The following is a 15,309-nucleotide window of genomic DNA, read 5'->3' as shown; positions in this document are numbered from 1 at the left end:
GCGTGAGGGAGTTTGTTTTGAGTACAGCTCTGTCCCAAGTGCCCAGGATAGTGCCAGGCATTTTGTGGAGACTTCCTCCTGCCTCTCTAGGGCCGTACTGGTCTTGTGAATGACCAGAGGTCCTAAAAGACAAGCCAAAGAGACCAGACTTACTTGTTTACAAGAGATGAGAGCGAGGGAAAGACAGAAAGATGAGAAAGAGAGAGAAAATCAGGGTTCAAGAAATCCCAAACTCCTAACCCTAGTTCTCACCAGAGAATCCTCCTCTTGGGAGCCCTGAAACACTGGCCAAGTCTAGACCTGCCTGTGGCATCTGTGTTCCTCCCATCCTGCTCTGGGCCAGCGGTGGCTGGGTGGGGAAGAAAGCAGGCACCGCCTGCTCTGGTCTGCCTGCCAGCTGCCCTCAAGTCTCAGCACGAAACCTCCCCAAAATGACCCTTACGCTTTTAAATGTTCAAACGAAGACAGTCTAAATCTGAAACATTTGGAAGCTAAGAACCTGGTTTGGTCCAGGAAAGCTGATACTCATTAACATCTTCAAAGGCCAAACATGCAAACGGTCCATGTTTTAGATTATCCCCGTCTCATTTGTCAGGCCGGCAACAATTTTTACAACATGGAAATCAAAATCTCCCAGAGTTGCATTTCCCTCCTGCACTCACCTCTTTGCCGGAGAGGTCCCAGAACATTCCTGTAGGTCAGAGAGAGTGAGTATGTGTGGTTAGAGGGCCGTTTTGACAGCCTGCTCTTGGGCCAAGTTATCTTCCAAACCGAGATGCGTTTAGGGAGGTTATTATAGTTCGAGGTTTAAAATAAAAGTTTCAGGAAGGCTCATGTGTTTCACTTAAAATGCAAAATATGTAAGTGATGTCATGGTGGCTATTTTTATACGAGGCCTTTGGAGGTAACCATTTGCTATAAATTTCAGTCTGTCAAGAGGAAAGAAGGGAGTATAATTTTTTGTTTTCTTTCTTTCTTTCTTCTTTCTTTCTTTCTTTCTTTCTTTCTTTCTTTCTTTCTTTCTTTCTTCCTTCCTTCTTCCTTCCTTCCTTCCTTCCTTCCTTCCTTCCTTCCTTCCTTCCTTCCTTCCTTCCTTTTCTTCCTTCCTTCCTTCCCCTCTTTCTTTCTTTCTTTCTTGCTTACTCTATGACAAGAACTTGTCTGGGTGCTCGAAGCAAACACTCAGCCAGCTCACTGTGCTTATCTTAAGCAATCATCCGAGTTCCAACCTCCTAGAGAAAAACAGAGCATTGTCATGAGTCCCACAGTTTCCCCACCATCCCTGATGTGTTCACATTCTCATGCATGCTTGCTTGCTGTCTCGGTGGACACAGGTGTGAGTCAGGACCCATGCTTGTTCAAGACCAAGCCTTCGCCCTGGGCGGTGGTTTCTCCCCACCTCTTGCCCTTCCCAGATGACCTTCTTTCATTCTCTGGTATTTTCAACTTCGACCACCGACTGGTTGCCCTCAGCCTGGACAAATGTTCAAGTCTCTTCCATCTTGAAATAACTTTGACCTGACTCCCTTGACCCACCTCTAACCGCCACACATCTCTGTTCTTCCACAGCAAATAAAACTTGTAGGTTATTAGCATCTTGTTGGATCAAAAAGGGGTGAAGAAAGCATATTATCTTCAGAAGCTGCTCCCTGAAATCATTCCTGTGTGCCCCTGCCATCCTGTGCTTGGAAGGAAGTGGGAGTGACTATTTCCTAACTACACCGATTGAAGGGTTCCAAACTTGTGACACATTTCTCAGATTTCATTCATTTCTAGAGTGTTCTAGCTAAGACCAACTAGAAATGAGAGACTGACCATGAAGGGTGAGAGGCTTACGGGAGGGGGCTACATAAGGACAGTGGAGGGTATAAATCATTTCTGTTCTAGTTTTGAGGCTTTAGGGAGAGAGTTGTTAAAGGAATGTTCCCAGGAGAACTTTTCAGGCAGACATTTCCAGTAAAGACTTGAGTCTTTGGGTACAAGCACAACTCCTCTGGGGCCAGGTGACTCAACATGGGGAGGGGGCTCTCTCTCCATCTCTGCCCAGAACTTAGTAGCACTCTGGCTGCATGGAGATGCTCAGTTTCAGAGAAGACGGAAGACTGCATTCTTCATATGAAAGTTCTCATTCTCAAAATGGACACCAGTAAGGTGCGTGATTTGCATAGTGGACTGTGATTTGGACCATGATTTGCATAATGACTGTGCTATGGAAATTCATGAGCACAGCGTGGAAACACTTGAGGAAAGTTGCTCAGTGAGAGGAGAGGGCCTGACATTGGGTGGTTGACGCTTGATGTGGGCTAAGCTCAGATTAAGGGTATGGAAGAGAGGGGGAGGCAGGAGCGATGGCCTCTGGTTAAGAAAATTTGGCTGTAAAAATAAGATGAGGATTCAGACGGAAGCCTGAGGAGGCCATGGGGTCCATCACATGCTACAATATGGTACAAACTCTACCACAGTAGATGGGAAATCACAAAAGAGGCTTGAGTAGCTCAGGCATTATATGGACTGGCAGGTCTAGCACATTTTCTCAACCAGGTGAGATGGGATGGGCAGGTATGTTCATTCCTTTTTCCAGGTAAGGATCCAGAGAATAAGGTTAAATAGCTTACTAAAGGTCACAGAATTAGTACGTGAACAGGAACCCATGGCCCTGAACTGCATTCTACCATTTCTTCCCATTTTACCAGAGGATAGAAATGAGATTTTGGCTGATGGTTAGATTTCAACTCTGCAAATCTGTGAATTCTTTTTGGTTCATTTCACTTCTTCTTTCTAATTTTGCCATCCTGACTCTAAAGTGATAAGCTTGAAACATCCATCTTTGACTGGAAAGTTTGGAGCGACATGGGGAGATAATTAAAATGGAAAGAAACTCAGTTTAAAACCTGGCTTCCTGAGTTAAGATGAAGATCGTGTATTGAAACAGCTGAACATCTCTGTGAAGGCTTTAGTTCACATCTCAATAACACAGAACAAATTGCACAAATTCTAGGAATTATATCCCTTGGTAACAAACACTGAAGTCACTTTTTAAAATGTCACCAAATGGCTCTGTTGACTCTGTTTTGTAACATGTCACAAGCAGATGGCACTTTGAAACACTGATGCAGTTTGAAAAACAAAATCGCTTAGACATTTTTGTCTGGTTTGCTAAGATAATGTGATGAAGACCAAAATGAAAGAATCTTGGCTGTTGCTGATGGAGAAAGGCTACACACCGTTCAGCAGCTTTGTTCTAATTTCTTGCAATCAAAGAGCTGATTCCTCAGCTGTCAGCTCTTGGCTGTGTTGCGTTTTATGAAGGTGTTTGCACTTGCTGAAAAAAAGGCACAAAACAAAAGAGAAGGGAGCTACTATTTCTTAAATCTCTACCTGTCATACTCATTTTATAGTATTTAATTTAATTCTAAAGCAATTCGATGGGTAGCTATTATTACTCTTATTTTGAATAAAAAGAAATTGAGGTCCAGAGACACTGCACACCTAACTGGGTAGAGAGCTGGAATTCAGACACTGAGCTGACATCCAGCTCTACGTCTTTCCATCACCTACTTCTTATGACTTGTTTTAGAAATATTTTCATGCTCACAAGTAAGTATGCAAATAGATGCAGCTGAGAAATGTTTATGTAATGTCATCCTACTTATGTACCAAATTCCAAATTTATTGCTTTCAGAAATAGGAATTTATAGCATTTTGACAAGTACTGTAGGTTGGCTCGCTTATAACTCATCCCAATCCACATTTCCCTTGCCTTTTTCTATACTGAAGCCTAGAAACAGAAACGCAAACTTCCAGACTCCCTTGCAGCTAGGGGTTGCCATTGGACACAGTTTGGCCAATAAGATACACAAAGAGTCCTAGAAGAGGGCCTCCCTTCCCAAATAAAAAGGCAAAGTTTGACAAGAAGACTTTTCCTTCCTGTCTGGAATATGCTATCAATACCTGGAGATGTGGCAGCTGTCTTGTCATCATAAGGACAAAAGCCACACTCTGATGCTGGTGAAGTAGGAATACAGGAGGCTGGTTTCCTGGTGACTTCTGAACAGCTACACCATCTTTTGCTCACCTACCTCTGGGATCCCTGTTACATGAGAAAAATAAACCCCTTATATGTGAAAAGAATGAGGCTTTCAGATACTCATTGATGAATGCAATTCTAATTGATACACTTAATAGCCAGAATTTTAAAAGCCATTCTTACTTTCTAATAGTGTTCCATTTCTTATGGGATTTTGGTCCTGATTTATAGTTCTGAAACATTGGACATACAGGCTCAAATTAGATAATAGATTGATTGGAATGGTGTTCCTTTGGTTGGGCACAAACTGGAACAGAGTTGAGTCCTCTCCCTAGTTGTGGGACAATGGCCAGCAAAGTCTGTGAGCTGAGTGACTGTGGTTCTTCCAAAAAGTCTGGACATCTCTTCTGCCAAAGCAATCAGAACAGAGGAGGAATGAGAGAGCAAAATGGCTGAACTTTACTTGTCACCGCCATCTTGCCTTGCATGGCTGTAGACTTGGTCTTTGGTTGGAAAAAGGAGAAGGAAACTTGGGGAGACAATTCCTCAGCCTCTCCCCTCAGGAGGCTGTTTCAACAGTCAAAAACACATAGTAAATTCTCTTTTTACTTAACTAGAATGTGTATGGCATGTGGAAAAACAAAAAAAAAAAGTCCTTTCTCTTTCTAAGGCAGAGTAGTAGAATGGAATGTTGGTTGGTCGTGGAGTAAGGCAGTCCTGATTCACATTGTGGTCCTGCCACTTCTTCGCTGGTGAACTTCCTTGTTCACCTTGTTCACCTACCCTGAGCCTCAGTTTCTCATCTGTAAAATAAGTGGAGTAGTAGCCACACGGCACTAGGATCGTGGCAAGGAGCTGATGCACATACAATGCTGGAGTATTATTTGCCTTAAAAGTAAGTGCACAATAGTAGTTCCCCCACCCCTCAAACCTTACTCTCCCTACTGGACAGCAGCTCACTGCTTAAAATCGCGTCAGGGTGTCTAGGAGCATCACTGAATTGCCCACAGCTCTCTCTATTACCAGTTAATTAACTCCAACGTCCTAAATCTCATCCTCTTTGCTCTTATTTTTTCAATCCTTGGAGTCTAGCATTGGACCTTGTTTTCAAAACAATTTTAAAAATGTGTTTTCAATTTGGAGAGATCATGTTTTTATAAATTAAGCACACAATATCAGTATCTGAAAATCGAAAACCTTAACCTGTACATTTTTTGTTGCTGGGGACACAGAATTCTCATTCTCAATTGTAGATTCATAATTGGGGTTTATAGCATGGGAGTAATGGCAAAATGTAGTGATTAGACAATTATCTGGGTTGTTACAGCCAAAAATACTCTGGCCACAAATATTTGGTCCATTGGGAGACAAAGGCTTCTCTGGTACGAGTTATCTGCACTGTGACTCTTACTTTGGATGGATGCTGTCTCGGCCCCAAGTGAGGTCTGCTGCACCATTTTAAGAAAGGAAACGTTTCAGACCATGGATTGTGTTTTAAAGCCATGCACATGACTCCTGGCTAACAGAGGGTTGGATCAGCCAACTTCTGGCAGCTTCGTGTCTTGGCTCCAGTGACATATGTACAATTTCAGACTCAAAGCCACACATGAAGTCATTGCAAAGCTACACAGTTCGTCCCTAAACATCTGCCATACAGTGGTTCTTGTCTTTTCCAGCAATGTAATCCCTAGGAATCGTGATGATTTGAGCTTTTAAAAAAGAATCATTAATTAATCGTCATTCACTTAGGAACTACTAATTTATCTTTGTTGAGGAAAAACCAGTTGCAAAAACCTAGAAAGTAGAATGAAAGAATGAAATAACTATAGTAGAGTTTGGTTCAGAGATTTTTTTCCCCTTCTTTTTGTACAATTACTCATGGCATAGGATCCTAAGACAGGGAAAGAAAGCGACAAAACAGGCCAACAGAAGTCCTGTAAATATACTCCAGCTCTGCAGGGTGCAGGTGATGAAACCGGGGTCTAATGAGTTTCAGCGACTTGTCTAGTGTCACGTGGTTAGAGGCTTAACCATGGCTTTTGTGTTTTTCTTACGATTCAAGACTGCAGACTACCACTTCCTCGATGAGGCAATCCCTGATCACCTTAGCGAAAGAGGCACCCCCATCCCCGCACCTGCTAGTCCCTCTGTCTAGTGATCATATTTTATTTTCTTCAGAGCACGCATCAGTCTCCCAAGTGACATTCTGATTTATGATTCTCTTGTTTTCTCCTCTAAAAGTGTGAAGGCAGAGGCTTTGGCTCCTCACTGCTATATCGAAAATAATCCTTGGCACATAGTAGGTGCTCAATAAATATTTGTGGATTGAATGGACCAGAGCTGGGAGAAAAGGAAGTCCTGTTGTTTGGGTGCCATGCTGAGTTGTTTATGTCTGCTACACACACTTGAGAGGTAAGTGGCATACTTGGGGTTTTGCAGTTAGAAAGTGGTAAAGGCAGAATTCAAAGGCAGGGTTATTTCACTTCAAATCCTGACATTTACCACCACAAAAAAATTATTTCCAGTGTTCAATGGTTCCTGCCCTGCCACGCCTTCTGTGACCTCTTTTTGAGGCATCTAGTGTTGCTAGTGTGTGTTTTGACATCTCCCTGCTGGCTGACATCTCCCTGTTGGCTGACATCTCCCTGTTGGCACCTCTCTGTGTTGCCCTGGTCTCCAGAGAAATCAATCTGATCACAGTCAGCACAGGAAATACTCCATGTTGCTGGTTTCTCTGCGTGAAGTTTATTGAGTAACTTTCTTATATTATAGAATACAGATATTCTAATATGGTGATGAATTCCACTGAGTTGTACTGACTTATAATAAAAACCCTTCAAAGGGAAAGGAATCTACACATCTGCTGATCATTGAAGCCTGATGCAATCAAAAGGGTTGATGAGAAAACTTTCGCAGGGCTCAGAAGGTGACACGTGCCAAAAGATGAGGAAAGCATTGGGATATAAACAAGACAGTAAATAACTCTGAAAGAATGGTTCTGACCTCAGAGTAATCCAAAGCTTTAAATGGGGCAAAGTGCTCAGTCTCTCGTCCTTAACAGAACTTTTCACCTCTTCAGGTGAAGGTCAGATGGGAAGGCCATACAGTCTGATTTTTCCCAGCTTACAAAAAGCCCCGAGGAGAGCGACTGTCAAACTCTGATGTGCATCTGAGTCTTCTAGAGAATGATTAACACAGGGGCCCAGGGACCTGCTGGATTTGGGGTGCTGGGCCAGGCACAGAGTGAGGGCCTCCTTGGTGATAAACATGCCCTTCTCTAGCTCACTCTTCCCTGCAGGGGGCAGTGTGGGCCCAGCCCGTTGCAGAGCATGGGGTCATGACAAGAGCCCAGGACTTCAAACCCCTGGGCTTAGCCCCCAGCGCTGCTAATTTCTAAGTATAGGACTTTGGGTGAGTTACTTTGGGTGAGTGTTTGAGCCTCCATTTCTTTGTCTTAAATCCTCATGGTCAGTGGTTGACAATACTTACGCAGAAGGCCATTGTGAGAGCAGAATAGAGGATGCACACATGAGGGAAGGAGGTGATGGTTAGAAAATGGACTTCCTCCATGATGATAAAGCCTGATCATTTACTCCCAAACCCAGCCCTCCAGCCACCCTCCCCGTGTGGCCACGGGCAAGTTACTTTGTTATCGCTAGCTTCAATTTCTCATATATAAGAGACAAAAACAATACTTTACTTACATTAACTCTCAAGCTTCACATGAAGCCCACCTGTATCACCTTTATTTCACAGAAAGAAAACCGAAGCACAGAGGAGTTAAGTAACCAACCCTGGGTTGCACGGACAGGTCCCTGGGTTCTCTACTTGCAAGGTCACTACTTTTTACCAGGGAGCACCTGCTCCTAAGACCACATGACACAGGAAGTAGAAGTCGAGGGCCAAACACATGGCAAATGCTCAGCAAATGTTTCCCAGTATTTGAATAATTTCCTGTCACATTCCAAACACGCACCCCCTCCGTCTGATGATTCACTGCCCCACGCATGCTCCCTGCAGCCATAGAGTTCTTGATGAGGGACCCTGGAAAAGGACACTGGAGTTCCCAGGGAAGCTTCAGGGACTCACGGAACAAAGGCCGATTCATACAGAATCAAGTAGAAATCAAACTAGAAACAAAACTATTTCTTTTACGTGAGCTGTATTCCAGCAATTGCTTCCCTGCCCTTAACCACCGTCTGATTTAAGATATTCGTAAAAGACACACACTCTAGTACAATGCATTATTTATGAAACTATGCAATCCATTCATATAATTACTATTAATACACACCCATAGTTTTACCAACTCTGTCTAGATATTTACATTCACAGATCGCAAAGAATGCGTTCTCTGCTCCCTGGCCTCCCCGAGCCATGTGGAATGTCGGACACATTTGTTTAATAAAACAAACAGTAAATAAATCAGCACCCTTAACCAAGCATGAATTAAGCACAAGATTTATGCTGCGACAAGGAAATCGCCACAGAATATTAGCTTTAATGTATTTTTTTCCTCTATTAAAATCCTACAAAGTGAAGGCACACCTTAAACTTGAATTATGTAACCGCAGACCGGATGGCAATTCTGTTTCTCGTGGGGAGGCTACGAAGTCCCCTCTGTTTGCTCCCGCGAGGGTACACCAAGGTCTCTAGTCATTAGGGAGCGCAACTGCCAAGTCGAGGGCTGTTTTCAAAACTACCCCAGCAAAGCCGATTCTGACAACTTTCACTTTCTCTCTTCTGTTGAGGGGAAGCTTCCCCCAGAGGAGATGTTTCATTGACTAAGCCCCGGTCAGTAAACATCCTCAAACCTCGCAGAGGAACAGAGAAAGAGTAACACCAGCGTGAGCCAAAAGACTCGTCTCTGGGAGAAACAAAGCCTGGAGAGGCTCGTTTCAGTCGGGAGGGAGGGCTTTTTACTTACATCGCTCGCAAGACCTTCCAACAGCTGGCGTCTTTGAACTCTACTGCACACAGATGTGGAGATTTCACTTGAAATCCCCTTCCCTTGGCAGTGAGGAGCACTCAGAGCTCTTTGGGGCTTCAGATTGATAAGTAATTTCCTGATTCGTTTCAAAAGCATCCTCCCAGGCTTCGAGCGGTGGCAGGGGGGAGAGGGAGCCGCCAGGCCACGTGGTGCATAGATGCCGGGGCCTACACACACCTCCCAACTGTTCCATCAAGCCTGGAAGAAGGGTTGGTCACCCTCACAACCAAAAATAAATCTCCTCCTCTATCTGTGGGCTCTCTCCCTGAACCAGACTTCGGAAACAGTGCAGAGTCTAGACGATATTTGCTTGAAAAGTGTAAAATTCAGGTTGAGCGGTGTCTGGTTTTTCTTGCTGGGGGAAATAGCATGAGCTGTTTTGCACACTAAAGCATCTGCAGTCAACAGACTGCTAACTCGAGAACCTGCAGAGGAGGGGAGGAGAGGGAAAGGTGGACCAAGGGAAATAAGTGCTAGAAAAAGCTACAAGACTCATTTTCAGTCGTGTGGTTGGCAAATATATGCCTGAGAGCACGGTCTAATGGGGACCTTTATTAAGTCCTCTGTGTACCACCAACTCTATTCTTCTTGTTATTTTGCATGGGGGTGTGAGATCTGGCTGATCAAGGATGAGGTTCTTGGAGTAAGGAGAGGTCATTGCAGAGGAACAGATCTTGGGTCACATGTTCTGGCCTGATGGTCAACCCCTGGACTCCTGTAAGGGTAGCACAGCCTGGCCCTCTGCATGATGGGGATGCCTGTTCATATCCTATCAGACTCAGTCTCTTTCAGGAAAGAGAGGGAGCAAGACCTTGGTGGAACAGGGTGTGAAGAGGTGTAGGGCCTGCCAGGAGGAATTTGTACCAGGGAAAGACATTCTCAACTAAATGTCCACTGACAGATGACTGGATAAAGAAGTTGTGTTATATTTATACAATGGAATACTACTCAGCCATAAAAAAGAATAAAATAATGCCATTTGCAGCAACATGGATGGACCTGGAGATAATCATTCTAAGTGAAGTAGTCCAGAAAGAGAAAGAAAAATACCATATGATATCATTCATATGTGGAATCTAAAGAAAAAAAAAGGACAACAAAAAAAAGACACTAATGAACTTATCTATAAAACAGAAAGAGATTCACAGACATGGTAAACAAACCCATGGTTACTGGGGGGAAAGAGGGCAAGAAGGGATAAACTGGGAGTTTGAGAATTGCAAATATTAACTACTATATAAAAATAGATTAAAAAACCAAATTTCTTCTGTATAGCACAGGGAGCTATGTTCAATATCTTACAGTAACCTATAATAAAAAAGAATATGAAAATGAATATATGTATGTGTATGTATAACTGGGACATTATGCTCAGAAATTGACACACTGTAACTGACTATACCTTAATAAATAAATCAATAAATCATGAAGTTAAACAAATGACTAGTGACATCAAAAGTAAATGGTCAGTGGATAAAGTTGTGGTATATTTATACAATGGAATACTATCCAGCCATAAAAATTAATAAAATAATGCCATTTGCAGCAACATGGATAAGACGAGATTGTCTTTCTAAGCGAAGTAAGCCAAAAGAAGAAAGAAAAATACCATAGGATATCACTTATATGTAGAGTCTAAAAAAAAACAAAAACAAAAACCAAAAAACAAATGAACTTATTTACAAAACAGAAACAGATTTACAGACAGAGAAAACAAACTTATGGTTACCAATGGGGGAAGGGAGTAGGAAGGGATAAATTGGAAGTTCGATACACATTACTATATATAAAATGGATAAACAATAAGGTCCTACTGTACAGCACAGGGAACTATGTTCAATACCTTGTAATAGCCTATAATGAAAAAATATGAAGATGAATATATGTATGCATGTGTATGACTGAATTATTATACTGTACACCAGAAATTGACATGACATTGTAAACTGACTATACTTCAATTAAAAAAAAAGAAAAAGAAACCACATGTGTGAAGATCTGAAGACACTGTTTCTGCTTTGGAGAACTACAAGGAGCAGTCTTTTGTTGGTGAGTTGCAAGGAAATGTGATGATATAAATAAAAGTGCTAAGTGAGTATTCTATGTTTTCATTATTATCTGTTTCTCAGCATTGTTTGGTGGGCCAGTGAGACAGTTCATGTGGAATTGTTTATCAATTTGAAAAATCCTATTAAAATTTAGTTGTTATAAATTCTTTTGGATGAAAATAGTTTTGAAGAGATACCAAGGAATTATGCTTGGAAATTGAGTTATTTATGAATTTCTTTTATTTATAAATTGCCAGTTTTGTCTAATTTCCTTTTTCTAATCTCCTTTTCAAGGGCTAAATTATAAATTCACAATATCTGTTCAATATCAGTGAGCTGGGAGATGTTTTCAGCTCAGTATCGTCCAACCCTGGACCTTTGTACTCTCTCTCTCACAGCCCAGGGAGTGGAAGCCTGGAACGATGTTTCTCAGAATCCCTTGCAGTCAGAGTCCTGGATCCCAGCCAGCCAACCAGGGCGCTCACAGGGATGTGGAGGGCAGAAAGGACTGAGAGGATATTCTTTGGCGGCAGTTGCAGGCAGAGTGAGGACAGTCAACTGATTATGAGCTCCTGGAATCACACATTAGTGTGGCTTCCTAGCAATCCTGCACTTCTGGGTTTCCCTCAAAAGAGCATGGTTTTTCTCCAATTGTTGGTTCCATAGCCCCCTTTTTAAAAAACTGTTTTATTTGGAAATGATTTTACGTGAGTTAATTAGTATATGTAATATACTAACATATATGATCATCAATACTATTAGTTATTGATAATTAATGTATCATTATATACAATTATAATTCACAGGAAGCTGCAAAAATTGCATAAAACCAAATAAAAACTAGCCTCCCTCACTGTAATAGGATATCAAAACTAGAAATTGGCATCAGAGAAATAGTATTAACTAAATACAGAACTTACTCAGATTTTAGCAGTTTTTGCATGGATTCATTTGTGTGTTGTGTAGTTCGATGCAATTGAATCCTACGTGTAGATTCTGTATAGTTCTTTCAATGTTTGCTTAAGGCTTTGATTTCTCATCTTAAAATCCCTACCTAGAGTGATTTTTTTCTAACTGAATCTTGATTGGTATGACTGATCATTTCCTGGTGTCATCTCATATTTAAAGACTTGTGGTCAAGTTTTGTTTCTTACATTCCATTCCAATCATTCACTTATTCAATTAAAATATTGCTCATTGGTAATTTCTTCCAACTGCTTTTTTACCCATTGTCTTTGCCAGGGCACTGTCTCGCTACCTATAATTTATTGCAACAGATTTTTAGCTATTTCTTGGGCTTTTCATTGCTACATTCTCAAAGTCATCCGTATCATAGTGGATCAAAAATGCAATACTATTTTAATCGTACATAAATTATGGTAAAATAATTTACATGTGATGAGACAGGAAACAAAAAATAAGGGATATAGAAATTGGATTGGAGGAAGCAAACATGTACAACAGATAATAAAATTGTATACCTAAACAGTGCAAGCACTTTAAAAAGGCTATTAGAAATAATGTACCTTCAATATGGTTGCCAGATAAAAAAATAAAAACAGTAAAAATAGCTTTACTACATTCTCAAATAATCAGATAGTGAATAGAATGTTTAAAAAATTATTGGAAATTCTTGTGATAGCAAAATGATGCTGCCTTCTCAGCAGAGAAAGGGGGGACCAGCCTCCCCCTAAGTCTTGGCTGTTTTTTCTCATTGGGCCCATAATCAGCTCAACTTGTGCAAAGTACTCACAAAATTTTGGTAAGACATATTTTTTTCCCCTTCTGGTTCTTACCTCTGACTCAGTAACTACAGGTGATACAAATCAGGTCTGAGGAAGCCAGTTCAGAAAACACGATGACACACCCATTGTTCCTACGGGGCTAAACACATTTCCTCCTAAAGTGCCCTAGTGTGCAGAGATGCCCCTGGCTTCTACTTAATTGAAAAAAAAAATTTCCCCTAAGGCATTGTAATGACTTGAAACCACACATTTCAGAACATGCTCTTTGCATTACATTTCCCATTTAGTTGGCTTTCCCAGAATAAATAAGCAGTCTTCCCTACGGGACTATGCAAACCTTTGTTCTCTCTACTAATGGACTAAGAAGAAATCCTGACTAACATCTGCTAAGTGCCAGCACTGTTCATCAATTATTTCTAGGCATCATCTTAATTAATCCTCACAATCACGCAGATAGAAAATTGAAACCACTTTTCCAAAATCTCGAGGCTACCAAAAAGTAGAACCAAGACAAGAACTAGGTGGTGAGGCTCCAAGCCTTTTCAATAGCACCACAGTGTACCACTTTGCTTGTGGGTGACAATACTTTCCTTCCCAGAAAGGTTTAAAACACATCAGGGTCCGAGAGTCAGCCTGGGCTTTCTGGACAGTGCTCTGCATGAGCCCTAATGAACCTCATTGGCTGTATCATCTTAGCCTCACTTAATAAGTACACTTGTAGGAAACTATTAGGTAAATGAATGGCACAAGTGATACTATGTAATGACAAAAATTGTGAAAGTGATGTGAACGCTGATATTTGGAAAACTCAAATGTAATGGAAGTTCCAACTCTATGACCCAGACTTGTGGATGGAACCCTTGTCATGAGGGAGGGAGCGTTTGGATTTGCCTCCAAAGATCGATTCTTCAGAACTTCAGCACTGTGATAAAGGCAACAAAGTCCTCATCCCTATCCAGAGTTTAGTTCAGAAGGCTCTGTTCTCCGTAATAGCTCTTCTTCAAAGACTAGGAATCGCTTTCTTTCTCATTTTATTTTAAGATTTTGATTGAAGACATTCAGATGCAGGCCTGGCTTCAAAGCATAGTTTGTAACCAAGAAGGATATCCTGGTTTACATTGCTTAATTAATGATAATATTGATTTAAAAGAAGAAAGAGTTCCCAAATCCCAGCAATTTCCATCAGTAGTAGAGGCAGCCCCTGTGCAAACAGTGAAACCAAAATGTCCCTTGAAAGAATTCAATCTCTAGCCCTTCCAACCTCCAATCTCCTCATTTCACAACTATCACTATCTTTTTTGCTTGTTTTTTCCCCCCCAGTTTTTTCACTTTTCACGCTCAGCCTCGTGACCATGCCCACAGTAATTGTGCATACATTTTTTGTCTTAATCAACAGTGAAGTTTCTACTTACTTGGTAGATTATTCAGAATAAATGTATTTACTGAAGCTGGCTTGTTTCAGTCAAACAACACATAACAGCTCCTTTGAAGATCACAAAAAATCTAAATCACATGTTATTTGAAATGTACATATGTTGCCAAGTAAGAAAGTAAAAGGAAAAGAAGAAAATAAGAGAGAGAAGGAAGGGCGATCAGAAGGAAGATAGGAAGCAAGGAAAAAAAGAAAGGACAGAGGAAAAGGGAGAAAGAAAAGCACTGAAAGAAAAACAGAGCAGAAGGGGAAGGCAAAGCAAAGGGGCACGTCTTGTAAGTAAATGAAGGACACAGCCTGTGCATTTTCCAGGAGACTATCTATCTCCCATTTCCATGATTTCTGGTGTACCACAGCACATCATTCATCTACTGATGCAGCAACTAATAAGCTAACCTAACAAGACCTCAACTACAGCTACAACTTACACTTGCAAGTGCCAGCTTTCAGCTGGGTGACCAGTTATCCTGGTTTGCCTGGGACTGCAGGGATTCCCCAGATATGGGACCTGCAGTTTTAAAATATAGATGGTCCAGATAAACCAAGATGGTCTGCCTGGGACTGAGGAGTTTTCCAGGGCATGAGACTTACAGTGCTAACACCAAGAAAGTCCTGGGCAAATTGAGAAAAGTTGGTCACTTTATCCTACGCCATTTGAGTATAGTGCAGAAACGTCTTCAGCTCGTTTTAGCACATATTCTGTGTGTCAGGATCTGTGCTAAGTGTTGTACGTACTGCAGTGGACATTTTTTTCTGCCTTCCTAGCACCCCAGTATTCTCTGAGCACTGCTCCCCTATCTTCTGTGGTTCTAACCGGGCTCTCATGTACAGTTACCTTCCCTCCTGGCATCTCCCTGGAGGTGAGAAAGTCAACCGGGCTGGACAAAGCCTAGTAAAAGACCACATGACACAATGGAAACAGTGACTGGCTGAGGGCTGAGCGTGTAACGCAAGAGAGACGGCCCGTGGGAGAGAGCAGTCCCTTTTGCTTCTAGTGAAGACTAGATTATCGCTGGTCATCCCATCCAGCACGTACGACAAAGTCAACAGATGCAGAAGGAAGCGGG

At 41.7% G+C, this 15,309-nt stretch overlaps 1 protein-coding gene and 1 long non-coding RNA gene across 2 annotated transcripts in view; both read right to left on the bottom strand.

The window, feature by feature from the left end:
* LOC116668005 overlaps positions 1-3,303 on the bottom strand; it is a 40,141-nt gene extending 36,838 nt beyond the window's left edge. Inside the window, exon 1 of the long non-coding RNA XR_004325028.1 lies at positions 663-3,303. This is a non-coding gene — a long non-coding RNA (uncharacterized LOC116668005). The remainder of the gene's footprint in view (positions 1-662) is intronic.
* The window catches only part of C1QTNF7 (C1q and TNF related 7), a 98,916-nt gene that overhangs the window by 58,752 nt on the left and 24,855 nt on the right, over positions 1-15,309 (bottom strand).

Source organism: Camelus ferus, chromosome 2 (assembly GCF_009834535.1).
Source record: "Camelus ferus isolate YT-003-E chromosome 2, BCGSAC_Cfer_1.0, whole genome shotgun sequence".
Taxonomy (NCBI): domain Eukaryota; kingdom Metazoa; phylum Chordata; class Mammalia; order Artiodactyla; family Camelidae; genus Camelus; species Camelus ferus.
Note: the sequence above shows the minus strand (reverse complement) of the source record. Positions and strands in the feature narration are given on the sequence as shown.